Here is a 23,267-nt window from a genome sequence, read left to right as displayed (position 1 = left end):
GTTGTAAGTCGGCGATGATAAGCTGCGAGGTTGCTATTGATCGCTTTGGACATTCAATACACTTGTTTTCATTTGGAGATTTCACTGTACTTTATTGACCAAATGTTTCTTCTTTTAAGCCGTAAGTGGCTGGAGCAAAAATTTATTTCAACACCTACGCATTTTTCAGAGTTTCTTTAAAACTTCCCGGGGTGTTGTAATGATGCCAACGTTTGACTTTCTGCACAGAGTGAAATGTAGAGTTTTAAAGTATGATTTTTTTGACTGTTTTAATTAAATCAAAGCGTGCCACTCCAAAAGCCCAAACATTCTTTGCTTTCATCCGTTTAGAAGACTAATTAGCATATTTTTGCATAAAATATCATTCACTTTCATAAGAAGGTGTATAGGTCATAACAAACTGTCCCCACACACTATTCTGGAAAGTAAATAATACAGAAAAGCAAATAAATTTCTACATTGCATAAGTTAGTTCAGGCAAGAATAAGATAACAATAAAACAACTGATTCTGAATTAGCACTCAATTAAGTAAATTTTAGAATCTTTTCTTTTCGACCTTTTTTGTATGTGAATTTGGGTTGTTTATTATGCCATGAGTTTGTCCAGAGTTTGTATATGTATTTTCATTTGTTAATCCTTTCTTTCTTTTGTAGCTTCTATTTTGGATTTGCTTTGTACCATCAGGTTCCCTGCACCGTGTGGATGGCGGTGGAGAAAAGGTGGTTGGAGTTGTGTGGTGATTTGGTCACTTTGTGATTGCAGTGTGGTTGCTGTGAGCTGAGTTTTGTGAGAACTAGGCATGGAACGATAACCGTTTTCAAAGTTTACCGCGGTTTGGAAAAATCAAGGTTTTAAAACAGTCAAAATTTTCTGTATTACCTTTCCTAAGGTGTGTGCAAGATTTTTCATTTACATTTTTTTAGAACAACAGTATCTCCAGCAGAAAAAATATACAAATATGCCGTTTTAAATTGTAAAGAAGTTTGTGCTTTTAAAAATCTGCTGCTTATTAATGAGCATTGTCCCTGTTAAAATAAAAATAAATTCAAAATAATGAAGACAGCAGATGTCAATGATTTATTTCAATTATTTAGCCTAGACATGTTTACTGCTTTTCCCAGAGATGGGTTGTGGCTGGAAGGGCATCCACTGCGTAAAAACTTGCTGGATAAGTTGGCGGTTCATTCCGCAGTGGCGACCCCGGAATAATAAAGGGACTAAGCCGACAAGAAAATGAATGAATGAATGTTTACTGCTCCAAAACACTTTAAATATTTTAAAAAAATATATATATTGTTTTCAAAAAGGAAAAAAAGTTTGTGTTTTTTACCCAGATATTTAAAAAGAACATATTTTAGAGCAGCGATCACAATACCGTAAAATCGTGATATTTTTATCCAAGGTTATCATACTGTTAGAATCTTATACTGGCCCATGCCTAGTGAGAACACTGCTGCTTAGGTGCATCATCTGTCCTAACTTTCTGGATAACCGGCGGCCATTAGTGTTTTTTTTTTTTTTTTTGCTTATTTTTCTTTGCTTTTTCTCAAGAGAAAAATAAATGTACTTGAGTGTTCTAAAAACAAACTTAAATGCAAGTAAGTGCAATAATATTTGTTGCACTAAATAAAATTGTAAACAAATAATGTACACTACAAATAAAATGATTAAAAGCATACTTTAACCAAAACAGGCTCATTCTGATTACGTACCACTATATACATTTCTGGAGAGAGCCAAATATGTTCCAGAAGCTACGTTTTTTGTTTTGCAGTTTTTGTTTTAGCGAATCTCAGTGGCTGCTGTGTACACTTTTTCAGATCTTAAAAGAGAGTGTCAGAGAGTGCCATTCACGACTGCTGTTCTCACGTAAATCCACAAGAGGTCGCTGTTGACTGACTGACTTACTGACTGACCAACCAACTAATCCCACCCACTCTCCTTCTTCCAAAACCCAGCCAATGGCGTTTTAAAAAGCACTGATTAACCCGCCCACAACCTTACCTAAACACAACTGCAGTATTTTAAAACGCACTCAAGAAACAGAAAAGCCCTCACCTGATTTTTACTACATTTTCAGATTACTTATTTATTTTATTTTTTAGCTTTTGTTTTACTTGATTTCTGGGACCATTTTTCACTGAACTCGAACACTGTTGTCAGTCAACTTCGCTTTGCATCTTAAGTCCGCCGACCAATGTGTCGAGCTATCGGACAAACAGATAACAGCGAAAAAGCTGTCTATATTGAGGTAAGTGGTCAGCTGATAAGTGAGAAAATGAACAGCGTCATACCTCTCCATCCTTCAATCCTTTGATTTAAACATGAAATGCAGCCATACCCAGCTCTGGCTACATAACCCGCGATCGTCAGAAATGTATATAAGGGCACGTTTTCAGAATGAGCCTATGTTGACTTTAACTTACGTAGTACTTAAGTATGATTGTAGAAATATACTAAACATCACTGGCATTTAAATATAGTTTAAGTAGATCAGAGCTCAACAATAAGGACTGCCTGATGGTCCAGGGCCAGCGTAAGAGATGCTCAGGACAGTAGACAGAATCATTACTGGCCCAATCGGGTCACTAAATTAGAATCGAGAAAAAAATGGTGCTTTTAAGTCTTTGAATGCTACCTTCTCTGTGAAGTCGTAAACACCATATTGCTTTTCATTTCTTCTTTTCTGATTGGATGTTTTGAGCACCTTTTTTTCTATAACCTGGTAAACAGCAGAACAGCAAAGTGACAGCAACATAAAATTACGAGGCTAAAAGAAAACTGTCTGTTTCTAACATTGTGGAAACAGATATTTACATGGGTACAACACAAAAAAAATGAAGTGATGTTTTGCATAGTTTGCAGTCACTTTTAAGTCAGCCTTCTTTCGTTTTGCAATAAAATACCAGCACATTTCCCATACTGCTATATTTTACTGCTAACATTTCTAAAATATTTTGATACTAGATTCACAGACATTATTTTTTAACACTTTATTTAAAATACGTGGCTAAGAAGTAGCAATTAACTTTTCTTTTCTTTTTTTTTTTTTTTTTTTGCTGGGGCCAGTAAACATTTTGGAAGGGCAAAAATCTAAACCACTTGTCCAATCGGGCCATTAGAAAAAATCCTTGGTGTTGAACCCTGAATATATCTACAACGTGAACAACATTACTTCAATAATATGTTTTAGTGTCTTTATTCAAAGAATCATTTGAATTATATAACAACAGTTTAATGTTAGTATACTTTTACTTCGATATACTAAGTTTAAATGTAACTGAATTTATTTAAATTGTATTAGTATTGTGAGTAAAAGTGTATGTAAAAAATACCTACAAGAAAAATTAAGTAAATTTGACTTACTGTGTTATTTTTTTTTTTGTGTACAAACAATTTTGTTCTCGTTCTTAGTCTAATTGTTTCAGCCAAAACGGTGAGCTCTTATAGAGTGAATTTGCAGGGGAGTTTGAGCCATAAGTCACATTACACACAAACACACTCACAAAAGAATGAAATATGGTTTACGAGGTCCTGTGACAGAGCACAATCACACATTGTCAGTGGAGTGTGATAACCCCATTTTCATTCCGTTTCACTCCCATGAAATTACCATTAGCATTACGAGTCATGCAGAACCCAGATAAATGTAAAAACGCTAGCTGGTTCTTCCAGACAGGAATAACAGTCCCCACAGATTACCATCTCTCTCTTTTGCCTTCTGCTTGCTCTGACTCTAATATTTCATTTACAATGTTTCGTCAGTTCATGCTCCCCTCACTGACCATGTAAATCACCAATCAATTTCCATTTCCAGAACTTGACAACAGAAAGCATATGAAATGTGTCTCTGAAGTCTATGTAAGGATTTTAATAGGTTTGAGGGAGCAAGGTACTGAAAATTACAACTGGAGTATATAGTACCGATGTGCTGAATGACTAGGGTTGAGTTATAACAGTTAAAGGGTTTTAGAACTCATTCTAACTGGTTTATCAAACCTCTTACTGTTAGTAGTAGACTTGGGAGATACGCGTTGTTCAACTCGAAAACCCCAACAAAGAAAATATTTCTGCATTTCAGCTGTAACTATGAAAAAAATGCTTGTTTTCAAATATTTTATTACAATGAACAGGGAAATATTAAATTTTAATATTTATTGTGGTGAATCTGGTTTAAGATTACCAATAAAACAAGGCAGAAAAAAAGTGAAAACAAATAATGATAGATGATTATGGCTTTATTTTGTAAAATAAAACAAAATAAAATGAAATAAAAAAATAAAATAACAATAAAATAAAATAAAATAAAATAAGTAAAAAAGTAAAAAAAAAAAAAAGTAAAATAAAATAATTGCGTTTTTTTACTATGGGTATAGTTTTATTTATTCTAACTAATAATATAAAGTCATCATGTCATGAAAGCATGCCTGGGCATATTTCCGCCTGATTCACACAGGGCTTCAGCATCAACGCTTGACTTAGAGCATGTCTGAAGTTGGTGCTGATGTGATCATCATAGCAGCATCAGCTAATGAAATTAATCCACATTCGGCCACTGTCTGAGCTGGGGTATTTTCATAAAGCGATCTGATTGGCTGGTACTTCCATTGGCGCTTGAAAAATTGAGAAAGTCCCAACTTCTGCAGCGCCAACGCCACTGAAGAAACGTCGACGGATTTACAATTCAGTTTGCAATGCTTGACGAAACCTATTTAAAGTGAACGGTAAGTGTTGATTCTGATACCTCTTGTAAAGGGGGCGTTAAAGCTAATAATTATTGTATTGTATATGTATTGCACTTAATGAATGAAATAAAATAAAAAATTAAATAAATAAAAAAATTAAAACAGATTTAATAATAAATTATAAATGAAACTTGTATTGTTTCATTTATTATGAAAATTCATGAATTTGTGAAATTATATATTCTTTTTAATTATATACTTCTATTTCTGTTATGCAAAATGTCAGAACATATCAGCAAGATTGACAGATGTCAAAGTCAGAACTTTGAAATATTTTATAATAATTATTAAAATATTACCACAATTTAAATCCTAGTTTAATTAAAGTTGAAATCCTTAAATCTTTTTTTTTTCATATTTCCTCGATTTCCCCAATAATTATAGTTTTATTAATAGCAAAATTTAATAATATAGTTAATTGGTTTGAAAATGGTACAAAACATGTTAAAATATGACTGTTTGTTTTACATGTTTGCAATCTGTTTGTTTTAAATTAATTTTTTTGTTAAATAAATACAGAAAACCAAAAATAAATAAATAAAAAACCTAAAACAAAATACATATTTGACACTTATAAGTGCCCAAAGCTAAAAAAACAACAACAACAACAACCACCCACTCAGAACTCACCATCAACCATCCTGGCAACTATCCATACACTTTCAAGCAGACAAACACCTACATGCAAATACACGCCACACACACAATAATCTCCCATTCCAATATTTCTAAAAACCTCATATGTTTCTCCTTCCTCCTCCACGTCAACTCCATCATTACTTTAATAGCTTTTTTTATCCCATGTATCCCATGCCTGTCCGAAAGCGTTTGCTGTATATATGTATATCCTTTACTCCAACACCCTCCTACTCTTTCATTACATATCTGAGTGAACATGGGCGCAGAACTGGACTCAAACATGTGGCTTTGCTTCAGACGTTCTTCCTCCGGAGAGCTGTAGTCTCAGCGGTTTGGGAGGAGGCGCAGTGAACGCGCTCTAAACGATAGCTTTAATTTAATGCCAGTTTGAGAGGCTTAAGTTATTTCAGGCCTCCCTGCACCAGTTCTTCATCGGGAAGAGAAAACTGCCAGTTCACTCCTTTAAAAAACATTACTGCCACTTCCCAATTATTTGGAGACTGATGCAATTACCATAAAATATGTATCGAACATGGATGAGTGGAGGAAGGCTAAATCCCGGCAGAATCGCAGAGGCGTACTGTATATCCGGGTTTTGGTTTATACTGAGCAAATGTGTCTCTTTGGCTTTTACCACAGGAGGGCTGAAGCAACGTGGCCTCCTCGATCGAAACGGACAAAGCCATATCCGATTACCATTATTATTGTCTTTTCCAATCTTCTTTCACACCCCCCCCCTCCATTTCTCCCTCTTTCTCTGCAATTTCTCCTCTTTTCACAGTTTAAACAGAGTGACAGTGCCACCAGTCATGTAGGACTGAACAGTATGTGGCAGGACAGGCGGCTGGTGAAGCCATTTCAAGATGACAAACGCTAGCAATATGTCAAACATTAACAGTTAGATCTTACTTGACACCCGAAGGACACTCCATGCCCTTAATGCTTTTTTTTTTTTTTTTTCACACGGGCTATTGACGCAAACAGGTCTACTATTTTCTAGCAACCACTGATTAAAACCCAACTACTGTGACATAATTTAATTCTATTTGTGGCTAGTTGTAATGTGCCACTTAAAGTCCAGAGGTAAAGAATTAGAAGTTGCAGAGACTTTTATTTCAGTATGTTGATGTACTTCCAACAAAAATTTGTGCATCATTCCCTCATAGCAAACTAACGGTAAGATGGTATATCCAGGTTTCGGCTTATACTGAGCAAATGTGTCTCTTTTGCTTTTACCAAAGTGGGGCTGAAGCAACATACCCTCCTCGATCGAAACGGACATAGCCAAATTCGATTAGCATTAATATTGTCTTTTATAATCTTCTTTTACACCCCCCCCCCCCCCCCCTCAATTTTCATCCCTTCTTCATTGGTAAAATGTCAACAGAGAAGGACCGCAACTCCAAAAGTGAAAGCGAATAAGACGTGAAGATTACCAAAAATAAAATAAAAAATTAGTGGATTAACTTGAACAGATTATTCATTCTGTTAAAAAGTAACAATGTGCGCTAGCAAGTAAAAACATTTTAAGTCCACACTGACTTTAAAGGACTGTAATTAAAATGTTAAAGCACAATGTTTATAAGAATCAGTGTAAGATTATGTACATAAATGAATGTAAACATTCATAATCTACAATATATAAATGCTGATAACTTGTAAATTAGATAAAGGGCCCTATCATACAACTGGCAAAATAAAGTGGAAAACAGGGCGCGATTTGTTTCTTTTTTCAGACTAGCACAACATTAAATTGTAACATTTTGCACCACATTCCTTAAAAGGCAAATAAACTTGCTCTACACTGTTGACTCATGGAAGTTCCGGTCTGAAAATAAAAAGTAGGTGTGTTGATGCGCATTGTTGACACATTTTGAGAAACTGAAATAGACCACGATATTGACCAATTGCCTGGTATAAAGTCCAACGCAGAGTGCGTTAGATATGCACAAAATAAGGCTCCAAAGGCTTACACATTGCTTAGTACACACAGAATGTACAGTATCTTTACGTTTGAAAAAAAATTAAAGGATTAAAATGTTACAAAAAATATTATTTTCTACATAAATAACCACTGCCTCCATACTTCTTCATGTCGGGGGGCTTTTTTCAGTTTATTCATGGCAATTTGCATTTGTATAAAATCATTATTATTAGTAGTAATTTTTATCATATGCATTTTTATATTTGTTTTAATAAAAACAAGTTTTGTCCACCTGTTGGGTTTTGAAGACGTATGCTTTATCATATGGAGCATAAAAATAGGATGTGTGTTTGGATATAACTAAATTTTTTGACCATACTTTGTTACTATTGTTCGTTTATTCAATTGCTGGAAATTAGAACTGAATTTAGAAATTGTTTTGAAAAATATTTGTGCTTAACAAACGAAATTAAATATGTAGGCTAATGGATATCGTCAGTGGAGTGCGTACAACACAGTTTTCTCATCCACGAAAGTAAAGGAGTACAGTAAAGAGTACAAGTAAAGTAAAGCGAAAGTAAAGAGGCTAAACAGAGGAGGCTCGTTCTTTATCCTCACGCTGCAGATGGTCTGTTTAACTGTTTTCTTGCAAGCGAAACATTCAGGTTTTCCAATACACGTCGTGTGAATAGCAAATGCGTGACACAACTGACTCTTAAAAGGAATGGGTAATGAGATTCTGATTGGTTTAATGCATATTTAGCTCAAAACACACCCCTAACTCGTTAAGAGAATAAGCAGAACCCTGTTCAATCATGCGCTGGGGCATAGAACATATTTTTCCTTCCTTAAAATAGCAAAAGTAAATTCGTACACACCCTTTATGCTTTTGCGCCATGCGCTTTAGACTTTCCGCCTAAATCGTTAAAATAGAACCCTAAGCCTTTAAATAGGGAGAAAACACTGGATGAGATGCCTATTTCTCTTACCTTATTTTCTATCAGCGTACACAAATGTAGAGTGTTTATTTCATAAAAGTCAAAATGTTTACATATTAAACAAAAAAAAATTCTCAATTTCCTTATACACAATCTCACGTTGGGTAAATCTGATTTACACGCTACCTCAGAAAATTTCATCCATCTTAAAAAAAAGTTAGATTTGACTTTTAAATTTTTCGCATCATTAGAGAAATTGACCATTTACAACCACCATACAAGCCAAAACCAAAATCTAGAATCCAATTAGACAAAATAATCCATCTTATCTTGAAGAACAGAACACTTTTTGATAAACAAAGTGCAAAATATCAAGACAGATGGTCTAGAAATAAAATTACATGATTACAAGTTGACTAATTTAGTAAGTTTTATATGCTGCTTATTATCTGAAGTCTTGCTTAGCTCATGTTTAAACCTTTGCTATTTAACCTTATAAAATACATTATGTCTTACCATATACTTTCATGAGATATTCCAGCAGAAAAGGAAAAAGCCTTCAAAAAACACACTGACATGCTAACACTTCTAATTTTCGCAGATGCTTCATTTGAGCGTGATGTGGTAAAATGCATTTGTTGTGTGATGATGTTTAACGTTTGTGACGTGAGGTGCTTTCTGTTTGAGATGCGTGTAGTCCAACCTCACTGCGTGCGTCTGTGTACAATGCGATTTGTGTTATTTTTTTGCAGCAATGCCACTGTCATATGCAGTCACCCAGCATTAACTCAAAGGAAAAGAAAAGAAAATGCAACTATATCCAAAGCGAGCGGCACATGAGAATCTTTGTCTCTTTCTGGATTGTCTTGAAGAAACATTTGGTGTAACCCCCCTAAAACACACACACACTCACACCACCTCTCACTCTCAATTATTTGGCTGCTGTCATAACAAATCAATCAAATTACCTCCGCTAGTCTGTGTGCAGGTGCTGCTAGTGCATTGCTAGTCACATTAGCTTTGAAATGTATGAGGGCGCCGGCAATTTTATCACTCTTATTTATTTAATACGACTCTCTCCCTATGAGTCTTCTTACAAGTGCCTCCAACCTGAAACATTAAAGGACAATGTTGAAGGCATGCTGGGAATACAGTACTTTAAGTTAAAGCAAGAGATGTGGGTCGAGAGTCTGAGAGAAAGAGAATAAAGTCCATTTCTATTTGAAGTCGATGTTTAGGGATTAAAACAAGCTGCTTGACTGAAGCTGCTGCTGATTATTACATATAATCATTTTGAATTGATTTTTTGGGTATTTTACAGGCTTGATTAATGGGAAAGACAATTCAGAATCAGGGTGGGGCCAAGTAGGAGCGCTCACTCTGATCCCCCAGGCTCAGCAAGAGTTAGAGATATACCAAATTGAACCAAAACAAACTATTACAATTGGCTTAAGTTAGGCAAGGAAAATGCGGCAAATGCACCAACCGGCTGAACCTGAAGGTCTAAAAGCATGTCTTTATGCCACAGTGACACAATGAGTTTGGATTACTGTTATTGATAGAGTTTCCATTGCTATGGATGTATCTGCCTCTGTGTGCACTACCATCACAGAAGCTTCCGTGAAGCTTTGGTCACACTCTATTTTGATGGTCCGCTCGTTACATTGCATCTACATGCCAACTAATTCTTATTAGATTTTGAGTAGACTGTTAGGTTGGGGTTAGTGTAAGTTGAAATGTACTTGCAAAATTTCTTTTTAGTCAGTTAAATGTTTGTTGAATTGTGCAATATCAACAGATATTAGGCAGGCAGTCTACTAATACTAAAATGGACTATCAAAATAAAGTGTTACCACTTCTTATTATCGATTATTGCCATTAGTTTGATCTGCTTTACTTTTGTTTATTTAATATAACAATTTTTAGACACTTCACAAGTTTGTAAGTTCCTTATACCATCACAAAATCTCAACATCTCTTGATACCATTTTCATTTACTTTTCTTTACTGGCGGAACAATAACAAGACTAACATTTTATTTTATTCTTGAACTATTCTCTGTTCATGTTTGTACTATTTCCTAAACAATTTATGAAACTTTGTAGGATGGATTTTGGTTGTATTCCTCATTTGCAAGGGATCTCATTACAATTACAGTTTGGTTCTTTTGAACTCTTCACTATTCATCAAAGTGTCCTTAAACATCATGATTTTATACATATGTATTAAGTAGAACAAATGTGTTTAAAATTATCATAATAAATGTTTCTTTTAGCAATTGTGGTTTTGTGCAGTGCATCTGAAGACTGAAGTAATGGCTGCTGAAAATTCTGCTTTCTTAAAACATGTTTTAGGTTTTCACATCAGTAATGTTTATTGCATAGTTTTGTTCACTAAATACAGCCTTGGTGAAATGTAGCATTGCATTGTTCTTGTAAAACAGGGGCGGACTTTTATTTAGATGATGTAGGGGCCTTAAGCAATTCCAGGTATGTGGCCTTAGCATAGCAACTCAAAGCACTGTCTTTCTCTATAGATCAGGGGTGCCTTAACCTTTTCTTATGAAGGGCCAAAAACCAAACTTAATTGAGGGCTGTGGGCTGAAGGTAAATATAGCAACTTGTTTTGCCATGGGTAATTTTCTAATTAATTTTCCTAATATAAAAAAACACATTGCTTTATCTAAACTAATGCGGTATAATTTAAACAATAATTTTTTAAACAATGTTTGCTATAAAACTATTAAATAGACAAAAAGGTTACGTTAAATTAAAAATGACGATTTCTGTTAAAGGGATTCTCCCCAGTACTCCCTATCATTCTCTTTTCAGATGAGATGGTGGGCCAAATCAAAGCTTACCATGGCCCACAGGCACTAGTTTGGACATTTCTGCTATATATATTTTAAGCGGAACTTTTATCTTGTTAACGTAAAATTAAATACAATCAATTTTCTAAATAATACAAAAAAAAAGTTCACAGACTATGTACAGTTAATTGGCCATATTTGTGATTACATTGTGATGGATTTAAATATTTGCATGTGTGGTATAGAAGGAATGTTCCACTATTCATGGCGGCCCCCAGTTTTGAAAAGAGGTAATAATGTTAAAATCTTAATAGACAAATTTTACAACATATGATTTATAAAAGAGCTATATGATTAATATAGGCTTCTTGGCATTGTACACGTAATACATAAACCTATTTTACTTTTACTCTTTATCTTTTTTATAATGAAACATTGTTTTCATATATACACTGTACCACTAAATGAACACTTCAGGACCATGGACAGCTCATTCACAACAGCACGTTTATGAAACTGATGCCATAAATTTGACGTATTTAAATAACATCTTTACCTTCATGAATTTAATCAAACAAATTAAGTTGAAGATTACTAAATGTAATTTGTTTGTTTCAATTCAGCCCATTTCAACTGTTTGCAACCACTCACCTTAGAAAATGTAGTAAATCCAATGAATCGTTTTTTTTTTTTTTTTTCAGTGCACATTGAAGAATGAAAAAAGAAAGCTCATAAATTTTTCTGAGCATTTTTCTGAATATCAGTAGAATCCATCCAAATATCAGGTGTAAGAAATGGACCTTTAGGATTTTAACACTTTCAATAAAAGTTAAAACAGTTTTATTGTAATTTAAATTTATTAAGTGACATCATTTTCAATAAAAAAACTTTAGGATCTATTATCATTCACCCACAAAAAAAAAGGACTTAGCTGAAAAGAAAATAATTAATTTAATTTAATTTAATTTAATTTAATTTAATTTAATTTAATTTAATTTAATTTAATATAATTTAATTTAATTTAATTTAATTTAATTTATATTTTATATCATTTCTATTTTGTTTATCCAGTTTTAAAAGCAGTTTTATTAATATTTTCTATAGGTTGCAAACCTATATTCTCTCAGAAGGTCTAATTTTCTGCGAGACAACTTTCTTTAACACTTTAGTGTCTCAAAAAGGTGTCCCAAATGAGTGTTCTTGTCAGTGAATCTGTTTAATTAAATTTAATTTAATTTAATATTGTTTTTTTAATTTTTATATTTTATATAATTTCTATTTTGTTTATCCAGTTTGAAAAGTAGTTTTTATTATTATTTCCTAAGAGTTACAAACCCACATTCTCTCGGGAGGTCTCACTTTCTGCAAGACAACTTTCCTTTAACCTGTACTGTTTAGTGACTCAAAAAGGAGCAGCAAATCTAATGTCTGAGTCTCAAATGAGTATTCTTGCTAGTGAATCTATCATCAGTTTTATTTTATTTGATTTTATATTGAGTTTTATTATTTTATTTTATTTATTAATTATATATTATTTTATTTCATTATTTTATTTGATTTAACTTAATAATTGTATTTTATATCATTTCTATTTTGTTTATCCAGTTTGAAAAGCAGTTTTATTACTCTTTTCTACGAGTTGCAAACCCACATTCTCTCGGAAAGTCTCATTTTCGACGAGACAACTTTCCTTAACACTTTAGTGACACAAAAAGGTGTCCCAAATGTGTGTTCTAGTCAGTGAATCAGTTCAATTTAATTTAATTTAATTTAATTTAATTTAATTTAATTTAATTTAATTTAATTTAATTTAATTTAATTTAATTTAATATTGTTTTTTAATTTTTATATTTTATATAATTTTCATTTTGTTAATCCAGTTTGAAAGGCAGTTTTTATTATTATTTCCTAAGAGTTGCAAACCCACATTCTTTCGGTAGGCCTCACTTTCTGCAAGACAACTTTCCTTTAACCTGCATTGTTAAGTGACTCAAAAAGGTGCAGCAAAGCTAATGTCTGAGTCTCAAATGAGTATTCTTGCTAGTGAATCTGTCATCAGTTTGATTTTATTTCATTTTATTTGATTTTATATTGAATTGTATTATTTTATTTTATTTATTAATTATATTATATTTTTAATTATTTAATTTCATTAACTTAATAATTATATTTTTATCATTTTTATTTTGTTTATCCAGTTTGAAAAGCACTTTTTATTATTATTTTCCGAGAGTAACAAACCCACATTCTCTCGGGAGGTCTTATTTTCTGCAAGACAACTTTCCTTTAACATCTATTGACTTGACATTTAAACAAAAGTCTCTCAAATTAACTTCAACTTCTGGAATTTTCAGATATAAATTTTAAACACAACAAGAGTACTACTTTATCTCAGTCACAAACACATTGCGAGCAAATGATGAGCTTTCCATTCTCTTCCACCTGTGTGCAACTTTATCACCCTTAAGGCTTCAAGTTTCTTTGACTTTGGCTACTTTTAGCTAAACTAAGTGCGCTAGCAGCTTCAAGTTCCCTGTGTGTGTGTGTGTGTGTGTGTGTGTGTGTGTCAGTAGTACTCAGTCTAAAGCGATGCCCCGGTCTGACAGGAGAGAGAGATTCCTGTGAGACTGCAACTGCTCTTTCATTGAGACAGAAGAGCAGTGTTGTGATTAGAGCCAACATGGTTCCTCATTAGCCTACGAGCGCAGAGAGACTCAGGCAATTACTCCTCATCCCTGAGTGCCGTTTTATGTTTCCTGCAAAGGGAACACGCACTCTTACACACCATTCCTTCCCAGAATCCCCCCCTTATACACGCTACGCTGCAGGTTCTGATGTGCTCCGATCAGGCAGCTTACAATATGAATATGAAAGATCCCGAGTATACATTTGTTCTGCATTAACTCAAAGTAGGCTGACAATGTAGCACTGATCTTTCATTTGCCTTACATCTCTTTTGGGAAAATACGGCGTATTACAAGGATGTTTCCAAAAAGCCTTTTTCATAGGTCATGAAAAGACAGTTATTTCATGATCTGAGAGTTACCCTTATGTTTTTTGCCTGTTCTGAGGCCTGTTTTGAGGCTGATGAGCAAGCACGTAGATGTTATTTTCGTTCCGCAAGCTTATTGAAAGAGGCTTTGATGTGAGGAGAAGCACATTCTGTCATTTGGTTTGTTATGCGGGAGGAACGCACAACAGAGGGATTTGTAATTTTCAAAGCAGCGAAATCATATCATTAAGTCTCATATCAAGTCAAATGAAATCAAACGATGTTATTTGTGGCGTGAAGAAATGTCACAGTGTCAAGCAAACAGACTTTCTTTTCTTTCTTTTTTTTTTTAAGCTCTACACCACCTCAAATTTATTCATATGATAATTTACAATTCAATCTTTCTCTAAAATAAACAAACTTCTGAACGTAAATGATTAATTCGGTAGCACTTTAAAATAATCGTCCATTAGTAGTGTTCGCTTACTTGAACAAACAATGAACAATACACTTATTACAGCGTTTATTCGTCTTTGTTAACATTAGTTGATGAAACTAAAGTTGTTCTGAAACTTTAGTTCAACTCCCGCTATTAACCACCCGCTTCGAATGTTATCACTTGATTGAATGGGCCTTATCAGGGGTTATCAGCTGATAGATATTAGACAGTAATACTCAGTATCTACCGGTAGGCTCAGAAGGCTGTTATTATCTATCCACATGGTCATTCAGCTATACTAATAGTGAAGACTCCAGATCTGTTTTTACATTACTGGGATGGTTTGGTTTAGAGTTGGAGTAGGGGTAGACGTTAATAAAATACAAGTAATGTGAAATTTTATAAATAATTTTAATAATTCTTGTTAACTTCCGGCGCAGCCGTATGTGCTCTGTAGCTGATTAACTATGTGGATGGATGATAACAGCATTCTGAGCGCAACAGTAGGTGCAGAAGGACCCTACTGGGAGGTATCTATCAGCTTATAACCACTGATAACACCCATTCGATCAAGTGATAACATTCGAATCGGCTGCTATTAACAATTGGGTTATTAAAGGCCTATTAGAATATTGGCTGTTTATAAAGGATGGACTTATTCTACATACACCATCATACCCAATACCTAACCCACACCTTACTAACCTTTTAATAAACAGCTAAGTTAAGTACTTTTTTACAACAGATCATAAAAAAGACAAATTTTTCCAACATTTCAGTACATTATTGTATACGTACAAACCATAGAATATTATTTTTACTAAACAAAAGATATTTGCATTAATATAAAATTTTCATTCACTACCTTTCATCAAATTATTACTATCAAACTTTTGATTTGCTTCTCTCATCATTCAGTTTAATACATCTGTTCATTCATTCATCCATTTTCTTTTCAACTTAGTTCCTTTATTAATCAGGGGTCACCACGGAAGAAACCGACCAACTTTTCCAACATATCTTCAGCATTTTTGTTTTATTCCCTTCCAGCTGCAACCCATAAATGAGAAACACTCGTACACTCTCATTCACACATGAACACTACGGCCAATTTAGCTTACCCAATTTACCTATATTGCATGTCTTTGGACTTGTGGGGGAAACCAGAGCACCCTGAGGAAACATGTTATATGATTACGATAAAAATAAATAAAAAACTTCTAATTTCGCTAACAGGGTCAGAAAAGTCTAGTGGCTGAGAATTAGCTTTTTATTAATTAAGCTGCTAGTGTCTGGTATAATGTTACTGTAGTTTTCAAATAGATGAATATGATTACGGTGTAAATACACTGTACAGAGCTTATTGCCACATTAAATCATCATGATAACATGATATCTGCCTTCATTGATTGCCTGAAGATAAATACCAAAAAAATAACGCAACTGGAATAAATGCAGCAGTCACCATCGCCGAACATATGAAGAACAAGCTCATGATGGCATGATGACATGTGCAGGTGCTGTAGTGGTGTTTCATTTCTTAGGGGGAAAATTTGAAGCCCTGCTCCTTTCACACTCTGTTTCAAGAGGAAGGGGTAGGGCTTAAAAATAGAATTGGGATTGGGCTAAAGTGTAACTTTGCAGTGATGGCAATACATACAGTTTTACAGTACAGTTAAATCCATTCAGCACCGATGGCAATTTGAAACCTGGGCCTTGTATTGTTTGCGACTCAATGAACTGATTATTTATAATACAGTTAAGTACAAAAAAAAAAAAAAGATCTTTTATTGATGACCTTGTATTCAGTATTTTTAATACACACCACAGTGATCTTGTGTTCTGAAACAGTAAAAAAGATACAAAAAAAGCATCAGGTTTTGAAATAATACCTAGTTAAATTACAAGAGGGATAAAAGTTAAAAGTTTTGTACTAAGAGATCTGAAAATGCACACTTTAAGTTATGAAAACAGTTTAAAACCAAGTGTAGTAGGAGTAGTTTATTGTGGTAAAAAGCAGTTCATGGTTTCACTGCAAAAACAAAATATATATATAAATAAATAAATAAAAAAGGCTTTCTTACTTAGATATTTGGTCTATAAACAGGCCAAAAATTCTAACAATTCTTAAAGCAAGACAATTTTCTAGACAAGCAAAACGTTTTATCTTGTTTTTAGCAATAATTAGTAAACAATCGAGTTTTCCCAAAAACAAGTACAACAACCTGCCAAAATAATGTTATTTCAAAGCAAAACCAAGGTTACTTTGCTTACCCCATTGGCAGATTCTTTCGCTTGTTTGAAGGAAAAACTCACTTGATTTTGACATACTATTTCTAAAAACAAATCTATATTTTTGCTTGTCTAGACAAATCTTCTTGATTCAAAAATGTGTAAGTATTTGGACTAAAAACAAGACACAAACTCTAAGTATTGTTTTGCAGTGGTGTTAATTGCAAGAATTGCATCTGAAAATAAAGCAACCAGTTGTACTTTATAATTCTTCTTAACCCACAGAGCATTACAAATGTTAACAAGCACAACTTTTGATTTTAGGTATATGTTGAACTATGATTAATAAATGCTCTACAAGTATAAACCATTCTTAGTTTACGCTAGTAAATAAATGAACTATGATTAACATTATTTTAAAGAGTTATCATCAATTCCACTCCTAACACCATGTTTGCAGTCTGACGGACAAACAAACATGAGGCTGATTTTTATTCTATTCAAGTTACGGCTGGAATGGTACACACAGTGTTCAAGAGGGAATTCACTTTCTTTACTTGACATGTCCAGACATTAATCTTCCTGACAAAATAACAAGCTACAGCGGCGCCAGGGTTTAAAATGAGCGCAGAGTAACGCAAGCGCAGGCTTTTATTTAGACGAGCGTGCCGAACTTCATGAAGCTGCCCCGTCGCTGTGACGCTCATTCATCAGTGCAGAGAAGCAGTGGCAGTTGCAAACACGCACCACTGAGCCTTCTGTTGGACACACTCACAGCAAAAGCAGACATCTGCTAATTTGGAAAAGGTGAATGACATGATGCCATAATGAGTTTATGGACATAGTGGACTAACATTAAAAGTCATGTAGATGTTTTATTACATATTTAAAGGGTGCAATAATTCCATTTTTAGAGAAGACTCTAAATTAATTTTTCATTTGATTTTTATTTTTTTTTTATTTTTATTTTTATTTTAAAATAAAAAAAAAATGAAAGATTAAAAGTCTGAATCTTGATCTGAATCACTCTTTTGTCCATTTCTTTTTTCTGTGTAGAACATTACTAAATATTTAATTGTTATTAATATGGTATTTTAATGGTGCTTACTTTAGATGTGCTCACAAAACTGTAGGTATTTGTGTTGACAAAGCATTTATTAACATACAAAGTAACTATTCCTATATGCCTGAAACATAAGAGGTGTAAATTTTCACTTTGATAATCAATAATCATTTAATAATCAACAACTCATTCTGGATTATTTTAAATAAGTGGTTAAATGTTCTTTAATAACTGGTTTGTAAATAATGCAATACTTAATTTAGCAATAAAACAAAGTAAGTATAAAATATAATAATTAAGTGCATAATATGTGTGCTTATATGAGAAAAACAAAGCATCTGTAGATAAGTTTGTAGTCTAAACGGCTTAGCAATGTCTATTAATGTAAAGATAATGCTTAACAAATAATGAACTATTCGCAAATGCTTGATCATTTACTGGTGGTTCCTGATTAATAAAGGGACTAAGCCAAAAAGAAAATATATTAATGAATGAATTGTTTATTAATAATGTGCCGTTTTTATAAATGTTTTAAGTAATATAGGCATCATCATTGTGCAGAACACAATAAGATGATAAAATAAATGAGTAAGTCATACAGGTTTCAAACGACATGAGCAAGAGTAACTGATAACAGAATTTACATTTTTTGGGGAGCTATCCCTTTAAGAACTACAATCATACTTTAATATGCAGAGACAACTATATTTATAAACTCATAGGTTCAAATTCCAAAAGTGGACACTGGACAGAGCTGTTTGTTTGTCTGACTGATATAGCATATAGGAAGACAGTACTTCAAATTAGATCTGCATCACTGACTGGTTAAACTACTGGCACAGAAATGGCACCTTATTTAGTTCTGGTGACCTTTACAAAAATACTCCTGTATGATGAATGAGTTCGTTCTGTTGAGTGACTTCCAATTGACTCGAATAATTCATTCAAGTTCATTCATTAACATTTCATAAAAATTAATAAAAATAATTTAAAGTATTATTTATCATAGAGTTAAAGACAGTTATTTAAAGCTTTAAAAAGTTTGAAAAACTTGTTTTATTTCATTTTATTTATTTAATTTATAATAATTTTATTTAGTTGTTTTTATTTAAAAATGAGTTATTAGAAATCACTAAACTTTCCAACCCTTACAACTGCAATCTCCTTCTTTGCAATACACTTTTTCTGTTTTCAATTTAAATAATTTTGTATGTTACCTGTAATGTGTGAAATCCCGGTATAGAATGCCTGATGGTTTTAGGCATTAAAATGTATAATAAGTATGAAATATCTTTTTTTTTTTGCAGACTTTTCCTAGGCATTCTATAGAATTCCTAGGCATTATATAAAATTACTTTTGGCAAAGTGTCAGAAAAGCACAACAAAAGCCTTTATTGATCATTACATCATTCCACATTTAAAGTGGAAGGGATACAACATAAAGCATATATTAGAAAAAACACTGACAGCAGAACTGAGATTGTAGTATTTGTTACAATATTGTTTGTGATGTGGTAGAAGTACCTCGTACCAGCAATACACTTACAATAATGTTTAACGCTAACATGCTTAGATCGCCATCATCAAACAATGTTTGCCACCATCAACATCAGTGGTGGGAAAAATGGCAGGGGTAGACCAGTTACACAGATACAGTTGAAGTCAGTATTATTAGCCCCCCTTTAATTTTTTTTTCTTTTTTAAGTATTTCCTAAATGATGTTTAACAGAGCAACGACATTTTCACAGTATGTCTGATAATATTTTTTCTTCTGGAGAAAGACTTGTTTGTTTTATTTCGGCTAGAATAAAAGCAGTTTTTAAATTTTTTACAAACAATTTTAGGTCAATTATAACACCCCCTTTGAGCCACATTTGTTTTTGATAGTCTACAGAACAAACCATCGTTATACAATAATGTACCTAATTACCCTAAACTGCCTAGTTAACTTAATTGACCTAGTTAAGACTTTAAATGTCACTTTTGTTTAAGCTGTATAGACGTATCTTGAAAAATATCTAGTCAAATGTTATTTACTGTCATCATGGCAAAGATAAAATAAATCAGTTATTAGAAATGAGTTATTAAAACTATTATGTTTAGAAATGTGTTGAAAAAAATCGTCTCTCCATTAAACAGAAATTGGGGAAAAATAAACAGGGGAGTTAATAAATCAGGGGGGCTAATAATTCTGACTTCAACTGTACTTTGCCACACGCCAACTCTGCATTCTATAGAATGTCTTGGCAATGTGTAAAGTAGCAATAATTTTATACTTTGACATTTAATTTTAGGCATTCTATACATTTCCTAGGCATTCTATAAAATGCCAGATTTCCCACGTTGCCGGAAACATAGACATTTAAACACATACTATACATGCCATCAGGAATTTATTGTTTGTTTCTTCTTTGTTTCATTTACGCAATAATTGCCCTGACAGACTTACCGTGGGTCAAAATTCTAACAATAAGATGAGTCTGAACAAAACAGATTATCCAAAAAATGTCAAATCAAACAAAAAGTGCTCAGGGGTATTCATCAGAATAAACAGCAAAAATCAGTCCAAGGCACTCAAAAGATGTGGAAAAATATTAAAAAGCCTTTATTGACATGGTTAATCTCATGATTGTTGAGTTGACCTTGTTTAAAATATTATTTTAGTATGGTTTAGATATTCTAATGAGTCATGAGATTGTAGCATTCAAAAGAAACGCACAGTTGTACCTGATAACTGCTCTTCTGGTTTATTTAAGGATTAGCCATGTGAATAAAGGCTTTTAAATATTTTTTCCTCATCTATCAAGTGCCTTGGACTGATTTTTGCTTTTTATCCAAAAAAAAAAAAAACTGCTAGATAACTAATTGCATCCACAGGATTTTGTGTAGTTTTTAAAAATCTGACATCTGAGATCAAGCCTAAATCCAAACACAAGCTATTCGATGCTATTGTATTTTCTCCTCATTAGCCCAACATTCCTATTAAACCTTATGAAAGCGGTTTGTCTGCTTCACCTTCCCTTAACAGAGCCGAGTGTTTTATCTGGAGTTAATTACAACATACTACACGTGTACACTGATCTATGTGTCTCTTTGGTGCTTGAGGTGGAGATCTCTGCAGGTTGTGATTAATCAGGCCTGCGGGGCTGAGCTCACCACTCAACTAAGACTGTCTAGCAGAAGTGCTGTGCCAGCAGCTCTCCATCAATGTGGGGATGATAGGATAGGATTGGGGGGATTGTGGGACTGTGCGACTGTGGCTGTGGGGAGAGCAGACACAGTCAAATCATTTAATGTCACATGGCATCCGTGACACAACACCCTTAGAGAATCCCCTTCTGATTCTAAAACTAAGACGCCTGGTAGCATAGTCGGTCTCAATACACTGTAAAAAATGCTGGGTTCCACACAATTGATTTGAGTTGGGACAATATGAAGGAATTAAGTTAAGTTATTAGTTTTTTACAAATTTAGGTGGACCGAGCATAAAACAATTAAATTGCCCCCCCAAAAAAACTCAATTGTGTTTTTATCTTAATTTATATACACAGTAAAATGCAGGATTTCACACAATTCATTCATGTTGTGCCAACACAATTTGATTAAGTTTACTTTTAACAAATTTAGGGCGATTACACATGAAAAAATTAAATTGTCCCAAAGTAATCTCAAGAATTGTGTCAGTTTAGCTCGTTTTAATTGAGTATAGTTTGAACAAGTTAAAAATATATATATTTTTAAATGTAAGTTGATTGAACAAACAGCAAATGTAATTTTTAGCAGCAAATTACTGTGTGTGTGTATATATTTATCAACTATATACTCAACTATTTAGTCTCCATTTTCCTTACAAATCTGCATATATATTATATATAGTGTGTGTGTGTGTGTGTGTGTGTGTGTGTGTGTGTGTGTGTGTGTGTGTGTGTGTGTGTGTGTGTGTGTGTGTGTGTGTGTGTGTGTGTGTGTGTATATATATATATATATATATATATATATATATATATATATATATATATATATATATATATATATATATATATACACAGTTGAAGTCAGAATTATTAGCCCCCTTTTGATTTTTTTTCTTTTTTAAATATTTCCCAAATGATGTTTGACAGAGCAAGGAAATTTTCACAGTAAGTCTGATAATATTTTTTTCCTCTAGAAAAAGTCTTATTTGTTTTATTTCGGCTAGAGTAAAAGCAGTTTAGAATTTTTTTTAAATAATTTTTGGGACAAAATTATTAGCCCCTTCAAGCAATTTTTTTTTCCCGATAGTCTACAGAACAAACCATCGTTATAGAATAACTTGCCTAATTACCCTAACCTGCCTAGTTCACCTTATTAACCTAGTTAAGCCTTTAACTGTCACTTTAAGCTGTATAGAAGTGTCTTGAAAAATATCAAGTAAAATATTATTTACTGTCATCATGGCAAAGATAAAATAAATCAGTTATTAGAAATGAGTTATTAAAACTATTATGCTTAAAGATGTGCTGAAACAATCTTCCTTCCATTAAACAGAAATTGGGGAAAAAAATAAACAGGGGCGCTAATAATTCAGGGGGGCTAATAATTCTGAGTTCAACTGTACATATATATATATATATATATATATATATATATATATATATATATATATATATATATATATATATATATATATATATATATATATATATATATATATATATAAATAATTGCAATTAATCTAATTCTTCGCACACTGTAAAAATGTATATTTTATAACCACAATGGTTAGTAATACTGTAAAAATTGCCAGTAATACTGTCAATTACAGAACTAAATTGCCTGTTCTATAGATTCTATAGAATGCAGAGTTGTCATGTGGTAAAGTATGTATTATCTACCCCCACCATTTTTCTTGCAACTGATTTTTGCAGTGGTTGATGATGGCAATTAAAGCATGTTAGAGTTGAACATTATTGTAGGACAGTGTATTGCCGGTTTGAGGTTCCACTACCACATCACAGACAATATTGTAACAAATACTTCAATCTCAGTTCTGCGGTCAGTGTTTTTTTCTAATAAGAGCATCATATGCTTTGTTTTGTATTCTTTCTATTTTAAAATACATAATGATCAATAAAGGCTTTTGTTGTGCCCTTCTGACACTGAATAAATGGTACTTGTCATTCCATATAATACATAGGAATTGTATAGGATGCCTAAGAAAAGTATGCAAAATCTTTACAAAAAAATATATTTCATACTTTACCTAAAGCTATCAAGCATTCTATACATTTCCTAGGCATTCTGTACAATAACGCAATTTCACATATTGCAGTTACATACTGTATATACATTTTTTTATTATTATTGAAAACAAAGTGTTCATGTTCATGTGTCAAAACTTTACAGCAGTTTTTTTTTTTTTTTTTTTTACAGTGCACAAAATGTAACACTGTTTTAAAAATTATTGTATTGCTGTAAGGTGTGTCATGTTGTTTTTTTTTTTATA

General features: G+C 32.9%; 1 protein-coding gene and 1 long non-coding RNA gene across 9 annotated transcripts in view; both read right to left on the bottom strand.

The window, feature by feature from the left end:
• The window catches only part of pou6f2 (POU class 6 homeobox 2), a 232,754-nt gene that overhangs the window by 132,502 nt on the left and 76,985 nt on the right, over positions 1 to 23,267 (bottom strand). The window lies entirely within an intron of this gene.
• On the bottom strand, positions 532 to 1,924 carry LOC147831007 (uncharacterized). The gene is made up of 3 exons (XR_015524785.1): positions 1,898 to 1,924; positions 1,255 to 1,857; positions 532 to 1,096 (listed from the first exon to the last, which is right to left on the bottom strand). It is a non-coding gene; the product is annotated as an uncharacterized LOC147831007 (long non-coding RNA).

The sequence above is a fragment of the Danio rerio genome, chromosome 24 (genome assembly GCF_052040795.2).
Source record: "Danio rerio strain M-AB ecotype USA chromosome 24, GRCz13ab, whole genome shotgun sequence".
NCBI lineage: Eukaryota > Metazoa > Chordata > Actinopteri > Cypriniformes > Danionidae > Danio > Danio rerio.
The sequence above is the reverse complement of the archived record's forward strand: the minus strand, read 5'-3'. Positions and strand labels throughout refer to the sequence as shown.